At 35.0% G+C, this 13321-nt stretch overlaps 1 protein-coding gene across 6 annotated transcripts in view; it reads left to right on the top strand.

Moving 5' to 3' along the window:
• The window catches only part of LOC129243487 (high affinity cAMP-specific and IBMX-insensitive 3',5'-cyclic phosphodiesterase 8), a 421728-nt gene that overhangs the window by 371629 nt on the left and 36778 nt on the right, over nt 1-13321 (top strand). The window lies entirely within an intron of this gene.

The following is a 13321-nucleotide window of genomic DNA, read 5'->3' as shown; positions in this document are numbered from 1 at the left end:
GATTAATTTTGTTTCGCAAACAGTTCAACGTTAATGGTTTCCCGGCGTGGACTAGTAACTACACAAATCCGCACAGAAAATAATGCATAGATGTAATTTAATATGACCGTGGAGGTGAATAAAAATGTCATTTATGATTATTTTTAACATAAAAAAAAAAGTTTGTCTTTTGTTTTTGTGCGATAAAATATCCTTTTTTGAATTTGAAAAAAAAATCTTATTTTTCGTTGAACATTTTTGGGGAAACTTTTTTGTTGGTCGTATTTGAGAAACTCCCTCACTTTACTAAGTAGCGACTGCAAGTTTCATAATGACATTTTCATAACTTTTCGATTTATATTCAAACATGCACAGTGGACCAGTGAAAATCAATGCAAAATATTCCAAAATATGTATATATGTATATATATTAGGCCGGGTCGTTTTGTGGGGAGGCAAAAAAATCGCCCATTGCTCCATGAAAATCATATTCTAGGGATCAAAATAAGAAGCTTTGCCGAAGGAACCATACCTCTTAAACGAATTCTGATGTCCCCCAATTTGGGTCGAACTTTTTAGTTTCTTTTCTCATGCAAAGGCCAAAAATGGTTATATTTTGAAATGATTGTATGGGGAACCCCCCAGGGGAGTTCCAGGGGGTGTGCCACTGGCATGGGTGGATCGGCCGTCCAAAGTTAGTGGGGGTCGGTCATACACTTGGACTCGATTGGAACACTCTAAATGGGTCAAAGTGGGATTTTTCGTTCGACCCAAATTGGGGGACATCAGAATTCGTTTTAGAGGTATGGTTCCTTCGGCAAAGTTTCTTATTTTGATCCCTAGAATAGGATTTTCCCAGAGCAATGGGCGATTTTTAAATCGACCCGCCCTAATATATATATATATATATATATTTTTCACTGAAGGAACTTAATATCAAAATTTTCGGCATTAATTCGAACAGATTTTAGAACTATCAGTTTTTCAAATTTTTTCACTTTACTTCCTATTATACTCAAACCTGCGAACTAAGCAATTTTCAGGAAAATTTACGACAATGTTCGAATCGCTCAATTGTTCTGCAACCAGAAGTGCACTCAACATCACGTTGCCGGTCTTGCACTCCTTTTACTGCGTATAATAAGAGAATTGAAGGTCTTTTTCGTAATGCTGCTGTTGTCCATCCTGAGTAGGTGTCCAAACTATCGCAGCTGCTGAGCTTTAACGAAACGCATAATGTTTTGACCTGATACCAGCTGTTCGCTCTCATCATTGTATCTGATTCTGTATGATCCATGAGCTGTCCTTACTGGTCCATATATCTTTATTGGAATTTTATGCTCAAAGCGGAGAAGGTAGTTCTTTATCTTGTATGTCAGTAACCATGCTTCGTAGCCGTATGTTGCTATTGATCTTATTAGCGTCCGGTAGGTTTGTTGGTTACACGACCTCGATAGTAATTTTTTATTTTGGGAAGTTTCAGGTGAGCAAAATAACTTATATTAGCGCCTTGTAGTCTACGATTCACGCCGATTGAAGTATATGCAGCGTTGCTAAGGTTTACCTCCAGGTATTTAAAACTCTCCACTTTGTGAAACGGGCCAAACTCCAGGTTGCCATATCGTGTGGCGCTTAAAGACCTGACGAGGTATTTTATCTTAACGACATTAACTTCAAAGCCAACTAGCTTTACTGCTATCAGCTCCAGCGTGCAGGCAGCAAGTCTGCGTTGGTTTCTCGCAACGATGGCAAGTTCGCCAGTATAGCCGCAGATCTGGATGCATTTCCTGAAATTGGTAGCTCCAGCGTCGATATCGCCGACTACAAAATTTAAAACTAGGTTAAATATGACGGTAGAGAGTGTGTCTCCTTGTTTCACACCTGTGACAGCATCCTCATTCTGTAAACGCGAAAAGAAAAAATATGGAATTGATTACTCTGGCAAAAGGCTCTTACATATATTTATTAGCGGCTTTCATTAGTCCTATGTGATTAAATCTGAAATTATTATTTCGGGGCAAATATTTTTGGTGTGAGGTACATCATTAAACATATGACTCCTAATAGAGATCAACGGTGTTTACTTGTAAATCGACGTCATATAAAGTTCTCTTGAAATCTGCATACTTAAAACGCTCCTTGCCTACTAGCCTGCAAAATACTAGTCCTCGGCAACCTCTCCATAGGTACATATGTATGTAGTTAATGGCCGATAGCAATCACAAACTCGGATGCTATGGTAAATCTCAATATTTATTCAGTGCTATAAGGTGGCACAACATTTTATTCTTAAATAAAAACAAAATGATTTTGAGTGATGAAAATCTTTATTTTGACCTTAACACGCTCGTTACTTTTCTGTTTGTATACTGTGTTAAGTGGTAGATATGGCTCATTTGCAAAAAAGACAAACCATATATCCTATACAAGGTGATTAATTTTCTGCCACCTTGTATTTAACATGTGGTAACAATGCCACGAAAATCTAAACCTGCTGCTATGACTTACTTTGTGCAGATGATAAGAAAGCATGCCGCTGAATAACGAGAAATAGTTTTACAGTCACGCAAATTCAAAAAAAAGGAGAAAACGATAAGTGAAGGTAGGGAGGCCATTATTTCAATTGTTTATGATTTTAATATATTTAATGGTAATGGCAACACGCTCACCTCTCTGGTAACTTGAATTCTCCGCGTGAATGCTTGGAGTGATGCTTAAAACTCCTTGGTATATATTAAATTTTACTTAAAATTTAAATGTATTATCTTTAAGCGAGTCGGTTGTGAATTATGCCTTAGCAACTAAATCTTTGCCTTATTGGCACTTTTTTTAAGGATCTTTGCCTTATTGGGTATTGTGTTACGTTTTGTAATACTTTCTTTCGGAGGTGCACTTGAAAAGAATTATTTATACCCTTTTTCCTTGACAATACAAAGCATTGGATTTCACCAAGAAAGGCAAATAAAAAGGAAATAACAAAATCCTTTAATCATCCTATTCTTTGGAAATTCGTTGCGCTGCTGTCAAACAAAAGTTGGGGTGTACGAGCGCGAAAGTTACAGAAATGGGAAAATAAAGAGTGAGGCTTCGCAGTCTATTAAATGAAAAGAATTCGAAAGGTAAAATTTGATGCTTTAAAATATGAAACAACTTCCATGTAGGTTTGCATACTTACGTGTGTACAAATGTGTGCATATGTATTTGTACGCAGACATGAAACAAGCTTAGCTTTTAACAGAAGTTGCAAAGGAAAAACTGGAGCGCGAAATAATTTATTATAATGCGATTTTATTTTGGCCTAACTGCGTAAGCTTTATATGAATGCATGCAAGTATGATAACTGAGGCGTTTACTTTGTACGTACGTTTGTATGTATTTGATAAGTGCGTACATTAGGACGGGGCGACTGTGTTGACGCTTACTGATATAATATTAAGTCTGTTTTACAAATCGCCGAAGCAAAAGTGTAAAAAATAAATTTAGAAAACATAGTTCGAAAACATTGGTCAATCCTGAAATATGTTGGAAAGTCACATGTAATAGAAATATTTAAATATCCATAAATCATTGGCATTTATTACAAAGTTAAAAAAATTTTAAATATTCGCTGCATTCCTGATTTTAACAAACTTGCAACCATTTTTTCAAGTAAAATTGGTGCTGATCTCAAACAAATTATACATTTTTACTAGTATTGATTCCATAACAGGTACTTGATCTTCTGAAAATAAGTTACATCTCATCTAGTTTTTCATATAAAATTGGATATCTAACTTATTCTCTTAATTGACCTGTGTATCATTGAAATCTAATAATCGAATGCGTTATTAACATTTTTCTGCCCTAAAAATATCTGACAAAAAAAAAACATCTCACAAAATGACACCTCGAAAGCAAATACATATACAATTAAGGGGTTATATACAAATTTGCTTTTTTCGGCCTTAAATTGTTTATAAAATCATTGTTTAAAAAATCGATTAATTACTAAAAAATATATTTAATAAGCTCGTATTAAAATTTGAGACTAATCGGTTTAGCCCTTTTCGAGCCAAACTTTGAGAAAAACTCGTTTAAAGTTTGAAAAGCACCTTACGGAGGATATAATTTTTTTCCAAATTTGCGTGTAACTTTGAAAATATTCACCAGAACGATATTAAATTGTCTGTGTGTATCTTAAATATATGTACACTATCGCTTTTTTGAAAATTGCAGCTGTACTCACTTTAGCACTTAACGAATGAAAAAGGAAGAACGGCGAACTTACTGAGACTTTCAGAAATGACTAAAAGACTTCTCACAGAAGTGTTAACGAAGCACTGGATGATTGGTTATATAGCCGTCAGGTGGAGCTCCTCTTATCTGTTAGAGCTGCCGAGATAAGCAAGGCGTTGAGTATATTAGGCATTCTCTGAATATATGCTCTACGTTTCGAGGAATACGCTTCAGATTTCTAAAGAACCACTTTTTTTAAGAATACGAAGAGTTTAGGCACAGACTCGTAAGGCAACTGATTGGATTTGCTAAGAAATCTGAATAGTTAACATACATTGGCCTGCATAAAATGCTGCACTCTGGAAAAATTGGATTTAGGTAATGAATTCAGTGGGAACTATTTTGTTTTTAATTACGGTCATTATTTACTTTGCTTTCCTTTCCTTTCCTTTCCTTTCCTTTCCTTTCCTTTCCTTTCCTTTCCTTTCCTTTCCTTTCCTTTCCTTTCCTTTCCTTTCCTTTCCTTTCCTTTCCTTTCCTTTCCTTTCCTTTCCTTTCCTTTCCTTTCCTTTCCTTTCCTTTCCTCTCCTTTTCTTTTCTTTCCTTTCCTTTGCTTTTGCATTTTTATTTTTATTTTATTTTTTTCAATACATTTGAGTGCCTATTTTTAAGTTTTTTATTGTTTTGCAATACAAATGAGACATTTTTTTCCTAGATTCTCTACAGTAGCTGCAGTTGAGAAAAATGTGCAACACCATTTTATTAAGAACTACTTACTTTTTCACACGCTCGAAAATAATATCCGGTACTTTCTTTCATTTGTGCAACGACATGAATTGTGCGTATATTAATGTAGGTATACTTTTTCTCCGCCTGCAAATCAGCCCTCTCTAGTACATGTATGTAGATATATGTGTACATAAAAGCATATGTTCGCCTGAGAGTGGTTGTAAGCTTGCATGTTCATAAATAATACTTGATTTACCCTATACTTTTGGGCAAAGTCGTAAAGTATTACGGCTAAATTGAAAATGCTCACTAAAGATATCAAAATTGAAGCCTTAAAATATTCGCTTTTCGCTGAAATTGGCATTGGTGGCTTTTGTTAGGATTTTCATAGGTATCGCTGTCACGCTTGACGGGGATAATAAAACGGCTCGATAGATTAATGAAACGTTAAGGTTTTTTTACTGTCTCACATTAATAAAATACGTATTGTAGTATTATATAATAAAGGCTATCAAGTGAATATGAAAAAGGAGATTAGAATAAAACAGTCATATTAATAGCAAACTGTTAGTTTTTATATTATAAAAATCAAAGTATATAAGTAAAATTTTATAGTACACTAATTGCATATAATTATGGTAAAAAACAATATCGTAAAATTAATTAGAATAATTAATCATAATATTGAAATAGTGTAGTATACAATACCTTAACGGCCAAACTTTTAATGAACCTCAGCAGGCATTGGCAATCCTCTGCGTGCATTTCTCCCATTCGGAGGTAGGATAAAAGCGGATGTGCCTCCTTTTTTAGAGCAACTTCAAGATATGCACCACCAATTAAAGCAAAAGACCGCCCAACAAACACTTAACAAAGAATATGCCATATGCGCCAATCAATCCTGGTCCTATCTTACCTGCTTATGGCTATACTTATCCATAATAAAAATGTTCAATTTTAACAGAATACTTATTTGTTCATATGAAGTGCGTTTCAAAACTACTAGCACAAGGGCATATTGATAAGTTTTGACAATTTATTTACTTCCTATTTTTTTTTTTTTAATTTTCGCATGGAAACCAATTTTCGTATGAAAAACATACTTGTATAAATGCAAATTTCAAACTTTATGCAAATTAAAAAAAAAAAAATCGTCATCAAAATGTCACGCTTTTTATCAGATTTTATTTTTATTTCAAGTATGCAATTTTATAGTCCATGAAAGTGCAAGTTTGAAGCAAGTCGAAAATTGGGTTGATTTTTAACACAACAAAAGTTGGTAAGAAGTTAAAAACATATTATTGAAAAAAGTGGTACTGATGGATTTTCATTTCTTGAAAACTTGTTACTCCTTCCACTATACTTATCTCTAATATATAGATACCGTTAATGCTACTATAGGCAGAAAGGCACCGTAATATAAACTGTCACTATAGAAATAGCCACAAGCCCCAATAAAACTGCAATAGTGCTTCCAAATAATGCTATTTAAGTATCATAAATAATAAATATGAAACTGTGCAAGAAAATCCATCGCCTTCGAAAATAATAAGGCTTCGCCGAGCGATCAATATAAATAGGTTGCCGAAATAATACTTTTCATATACCTATGAAATAAGACTTTTCTAAATTTCAAACGTTTATTACCAAAAAATTGTTACAAATTTAATCTTCAAAATAATAGCCATCGCTAGCGGCACATTTTTCCCATTTCTCGCAAACCAATCATCGAGCAATTTTTTGGCTTCTCCGTGAGAATTTAAGCGCTGCTCGGAAAGTGCGTGGCCCATCGATCCAAACAAATGATAATCGGAAGGCGCCAAGTCTGGTGAGTAAGCCGCATGCACCAGCGGTTCCCAATTGTACGTCTCCACCAATTCCTGGGTGTCTCTTGTTCGATGTGGTGCATTGTCATCTAGAAAAATTAATTTGTGACTCCGATCGGCATATTCTGGGCGTTTTCGGTGCATAGCGCTGTCGGCCAATTGTCGTTGGTACTGCACCGTCAACTGTCTCACCTGGTTTTAATAGCTCGTACCAAATCATACCACGCTGATCCCAGAAAACACACAGCATTGCCTTGCAACCGAAGCGATTTGGTTTGGCCGTTGTTTTTGGTTTGTGGCCGGGCGGACCATACGATCGTTTACGCTTGGGATTCGAGAAATACACCCATTTTTCATCACCCGTAACGATTCGATGCAAAAAAGACTTCCTTTTGAACCAGGAGAAGCGTTTTTCTTCAATTGATAACAGAAATTCAAGTTTGTTAGTTTGAAGGCACGAAATTCGACATTTTTAAGGGTGACAAAAATGCATTGTTGTATGAAACGTAACAAACAAGGAACTGAATATTATTGGCAGATGACAGACGAAAAAACAAGACATTTGGGAAGGTTTAAAAATACTCCTAGCGACATCTATGGGCTAATAGCTGAACGTCTCATTTCATATGTATATGAGCATTTATAAAGTTTACGTCAGAATTTTTTTTCAGAAGAGGTTAAAGTGTATTCCTTCTTAGAATGAAATGGCTTACGAAGTCACAAAATTCTTGCATTTGAGATAATTTTATATGGAGTACTGCAAAAAATATTTCGGTAGAGCACATTAATAATACGAGACACTAACAATAAGAAATTAATAGGACCTAAACGGATCGGCACAATGTATTGTAGTATTAATGTGACATATCGTATGCACGTACTTACTTCTACTCGTACTTGGATGCAAAGAAGAACTTGACTAGCAATTAAATTACTCATACGCCCTGCAGCACCAGCACGCTCTTAACAAGCCGGTAACGTGGGCTCCTTGCATGGAATATTATTTCATAGAAATTGAATATAAACTAAACGAAGCTTACTAATAATATATATATTATATATATCAAGCTTGTTTTTATTACACTCAGCAATAATTCGAGTAGTTTCAAGGTAGATAATTGGAACAAAATACATAAATTTAAAATTTAAGGATGTGTCACTCCATATGCTGACTATGTGTTTACACACATATGTACATAAGTATAAAGAGACATAAACAACAAATACGAGTTTGCACTTTAAAATTAAGAACCACTTAAAATTGCAAACAACGCATCGTTTATGTCAGAGAAGAAAAAGTGCGCAGAATACACCATCATCGATTTTTCATAAATTTCAATTTGTGAAGTGAAAGTCACTGCCACTATAGAAGAGCTCTCTTGTTTCATAACTTTGAACTGTGATAAAAAGCAGTAAACAATTTACAATAAAACAGAAGCAGGTCGAAAATTGCTAACTGGAAGTGTATTAAGCAATATAAGGGAGATCGCGAAGCTACTAAGAAATAGGTGAATAAAAGTAGTGTTGGAGTAACATATGCTTAAGACAAAAAAGTGAAGGAAGGTAAAGGGTATGAAGAATAAAGAAAAATTTCCGACAGTAATTTTATCAATGTCAGAAAAGTATAAATAAAAATTGGGATGTGAAGCGCTTCAAATTGAAATTGACTGCTTGACACTTAGCGAATTTAAGGAAGAAGTTTCACACACAAAAAAAACCTATTTCACCACACTTCGACATTACGAGTATGAATAAATATTTGAGAAAAAGTAAAAGAAATACAGTGTTATTTGCCCTTACTTAGAATGTTACTATAGCAGCACTGGGTAACAAATCAAAGATCTTGGCGATTGCGGAAGTCGTAGCCCGATAGGTTGGTATGTGAGTGCAATTCAGTAGTGCCCGAGCTCGAAACCCCGGATAAGAAACACTGAAGGATAGAAAATGTTTTTTCTAATAGCGGTCTCTTCTCGCCAGCCAATGGCAAACTTCCGAGAGCATTTCTGCCATGAAATGCCTCTTCATGAAAAATCACCTGTCGTTCGGAGTCGTCGTAAAATTGTAGGTGTCCAAATTTATCGAAAAAATCAAGTAGGCGGGAAGCTCGACCCAACACCCATATATATATGATATATATATACATATATGCGATTGCCACTGCAGAGGAAGTTAATGTACTCTCTACTGCACAAAGTACAAGACTTGCCCAAATACGCTTCAAACTAAATTTAATTAAAAAAGCTGGTGAACGGTTTCTGCGTTAGTGTGTACACTTCTTTGAAGAAGAAAAAGTACAAGCTCTGGCGAACGAAATATCGTGGTGAAACTATGCAATGAAGAAAAATTCTCTCGATTTTGGCCGAGTTCAACAAAGCGCGCCAGTCGTTTCTTTCTCTTGCTAGCCGGCGCCAATTGGACACACCAAGTGAAGCCAACTCCTTCTCCACCTGATCTTTCCAACGCAGAGGAGGCCTTCCCCTTCCTCTGCTACCACCAGCTGGTACCGAATCGAATACTTTCAAAGCCGGAGCGTTTGCATCCATTCGTTTGTATCCATACCGTAGCCGCTGAATCTTTATTCGCTGCTCTATGTCTATGTCGTCGTAAAGCTCATACAGCTCATCGTTCCATTGTCTGCGATATTCGCCGTTGCCAACGTACAAAGGTCCACAAATCTTACGCAGAATCTTTCTCTCGAACACTCCAAGCGTCGCTTCATCGGATGTTGTCATCGTCCACACTTCTGCGCCATACGTTAGGACGGGCATGATGAGAGTCTTGTAGAGTGTTAGTTTTGTTCGTCGAGAGAGGACTTTACTGCTCAGTTGCCTACTTAGTCCAAAGTAGCACTTGTTGGCAAGAGAGATTCTACGTTGGATTTCAAGGCTGACATTGTTTTCGGTGTTAATGCTGGTTCCTAAATAAACGAAATTATAACTGTGAACAGTGACGTGGGTGCCGATACGCGAGTGCGCCGACTGTTTGTTTGAAGACAGGAGGTACTTCGTTTTGTCCTCGTTCACCTCCAGACCCCTTCGCTTTGCCTCTTTATCGAGTTTGGAGAAGGCAGAACTAACAGCGCGGTTGTTAAGGCCGATGATGTCGATATCATCAACATACGCCAACAATTGTTCGCTCTTATAAAATATTCGGCCTGAGTTTGTTGTTAAATTCACCTTTCTGAAATTAGCTATTGTAATGCAATAAAAGCAATAAAAATACCTGTTTTATTTCTAACCGTTTTATTCAGTGATAGGCAACTTTGTTAAGTTCAAAATACTCACCCAAAATGCAAGCCCAGCAAAATACAAAAAACGTCTTATTATTCCCTTCAAGTTTTTTTAACTTAGAATAGGCGAAATTGTAAAATTTTTAAAATTAGGAATTTTTGTAACATAAGAAGTGCTTGTAGAAAATTATCACACTTTGAAAGATTTTTATTCTTTCTTTTAAAATTTGGTAAACCGGAACTTAACATATTTTCTCTCTAAGCCAGTGACATATAATATATTTTATTTGTTTGGTAATTTGAAATTTCCTTGCACTAGCAGGCTCATTTCCCACCTGAAAACTTTTTTGTAAAATATTTTTTTATTCATTTCATAAAATAATGCGGTATATGTTAATTTTGTCTGATTCGTGTATGCACAGCTGTGAATAACTAAATGGAGCCGTATGCAATAGACTATGGAAAACTATTTAAGCCCCACATATTGACAATTTTGGACTAAATATTTTTTTATTTTTTAATAATTTTTTATTATTGTTTTTTTAGTTTACTTTTTTGTAACAATTATTTTATTTTTTTTCTTTAAATTTTTTAGTAATTTTTTTTTTCAAAATTTTGTATCTATTTTTTTAATTTAAAAGCTTTTTAGAAAATACCATATTAATTTAAGTACCAAACTTAATATAAAATATTACGTAATAAATATACGTAAAATATTTAGGAACTGTTGGCAAAATGTTAATCAAAATTTCAAACCTTTTAATGAGCATTTAAGTTATTTAACTTATTAAAGTTTATTTAAGTTTTACATTTTTTGTAAAGTAATCTGAAAATTTGATTATCCAGAATTTTTTACTTGTCGCATTTTCTCCATACAAAAGAACAATGCCGTGCATTCGTTAAATGCGCCACACCATCAAGGAAAAGTATTATCAAAATTCATTAAAAATTTTGAGCCACTTTGAACTTTGCTGGAATTAAATTGCTTATACAACTGCTTACGCAAAAACATTCTGAATAAATGTTTCGGAATATAAAGGTTTTGAATAAAAAGTGGGAATTTTTAAAGGAAATTGGACGAAAGTTCAAAAATTTTCCACACACTTTGAATTTTAGATTTATTTGGCAGGCTATCATCATGTCAATAACTTTATTATCTAAGGTACAATATACGATACAATTTTTTTGTTATACAGACATCTAAATATTTGAAAGTAATTAAAAATAGCTTATGTTCATTTTTGGGAACATACTTGGGATAAAGTAATTCGTCAATTCGTTAAAATTTACAATTTGGTAAAATAATGAATATTTTCAGCCTTTATAATTATCCAACAAAGTTCGAAATGGCAAAGTTAGTCGAATTATTTGATTATATAGGGCAGCAGAGCTCCAATTTAGACGTAAAAGGGTGAAGAAATACCACAATCTTCAATAAAAATATAATGAATTCATTCCAAAAAATTTTTCAAATTTGAATTTAGAACAATAACTTGAACAGGAAGAGCCCTGTATTTCGGTGCAGAGCAAAAATGTTTCGTTTCGGCAAAATGTGGCTTACTGAAGGGAATAGCCGAAGGGAATAGCCGAAGTATAAAGTTAGTTACAAATGTAATCCTAGGCAAATAAATGAAAACAACAAACAACTAAGGAAGATTAAATTCGTTACGTCCCGAACTTTATATACCCGAGCACGGGTAGTAATTTAATTTGATCTTTCTCTTAATTTTGGAACTCAAACAAACACGCAGACACGGAGAGTTATGTGTAGCTTGTAACGTCTGATGGTCGCATAGAAACCTAGCCTTAACGATTGAAAAAGAATGCATGGTTTTATCCGATCTCAATAATATTTATATCGTAGTTAAATGAGGTGGATAAATTGGACAACAAAATAAGCACAAAGTTTAGGCAAGTTTTATTAAATTGTTACCGAGATACACGCATTCGTCCAAAAAATGGGCGTAGCATCTCCCATTTCTCAAAATTTTTTCTTGCATTATACTTTCTTCTTTTTTTTTTGATATAACACTTTCTCCTTTTAAGTAATTTTGCATCATTTATAATACGTTTTCCACTTTTTTAAAAATTACCGTTATATGAAAATTGGGTGTGGTTATTGACCGATTTTACCCATTTTCAATGCCTAATATGTGCATCAACTTCATTGAAAAATATTGATTTTGGCTCCAGACAGACAGATAGACCTCGCTAAATCGACTGCTCTCGCTATCCTGAGCATTTTGGTTTATATATACCTACCAAATGACTACCTATGAAATGAAACTTTTTTTCAATTTCAAACGTTGATTAACAAAAAATGGTTACAAATTTAATCTTCAAAATAATAGCCATCGCTAGCAACACATTTTTCCCATCTCTCAGGCGATTTGTGGATGCCGCGCCAAAAAAATTGGCCGTCTTTGGCCGCAAACAAGTCATCGAGCATTTTTTGGCTTCTTCGTGAGAATTGAAGCGCTGCTCGGAAAGTGCGTGACCCATCGATGCAAACAAATGATAATCGGAAGGCGGCAAGTCTGGTGAGTAAGCCGCATGCACCAGTTGTTCCCAATCGTACGTCTCCACCAATTCTCGGGTCGCTCTTGTTCGATGTTACGTTGCATTGCCATCTAGAAAAATTACTTTGTGACGCCGATCGGCATCTTCCGACCTTTAAAATCATGCCCATGTCTTTCAAACGTTTGGAAATGGTTTTTTTGGTCACTCCCAACTGCTCTGCCATCATCTCTTGCGTTTAACCATCATCTTCATCCAACAATGCTTGCAATTTGGCGTCCTCAAACTTTATCGGTGGCCGACCACGGTCCTCGTTCTACACGCTAAAATCTCCAAGGAATTTTTTAAACCACCTGAAGCACTGTGGTCTACTTAGAGCATGTCCACCATTAGCTTCTATAAGCATTTGATGAGCTTGAGAAGCGTTTTTCTTCAATTGATAACAGAAAATCAACGATGTGCGCAGATCGTAGCTTGAAGGCACGAAATTCGACATTTTTAATAGCGGCAAAAATGCATTGTTGTATGAAACGTAACAAACAATGAACTGAATATTGTTTACAGACGAAAAAAAACAAGAGATTTGGGAAGGTTTAAAAATACTCCTAGCGACATCTGTGGACTAATAGCTGAACGTCTCATTTCATACTACTTATATCAATTCATTTATTGATGCTGTTACGTACAACTGAGCGCGTGTATACACAAATTTTGCCTGCCTCCCGACACCTTAAAATGCAAAAAAACTATAAAAAAAGAGGCAAACCTCTCGTAATTACATCGAATATACTACATATGTATGTGCAAAATTAGTTAAACAATGTGC

The sequence above is a fragment of the Anastrepha obliqua genome, chromosome 4, assembly GCF_027943255.1.
Source record: "Anastrepha obliqua isolate idAnaObli1 chromosome 4, idAnaObli1_1.0, whole genome shotgun sequence".
In the NCBI taxonomy this organism is placed as follows: Eukaryota; Metazoa; Arthropoda; class Insecta; order Diptera; family Tephritidae; genus Anastrepha; species Anastrepha obliqua.
Note: the sequence above shows the minus strand (reverse complement) of the source record. Positions and strands in the feature narration are given on the sequence as shown.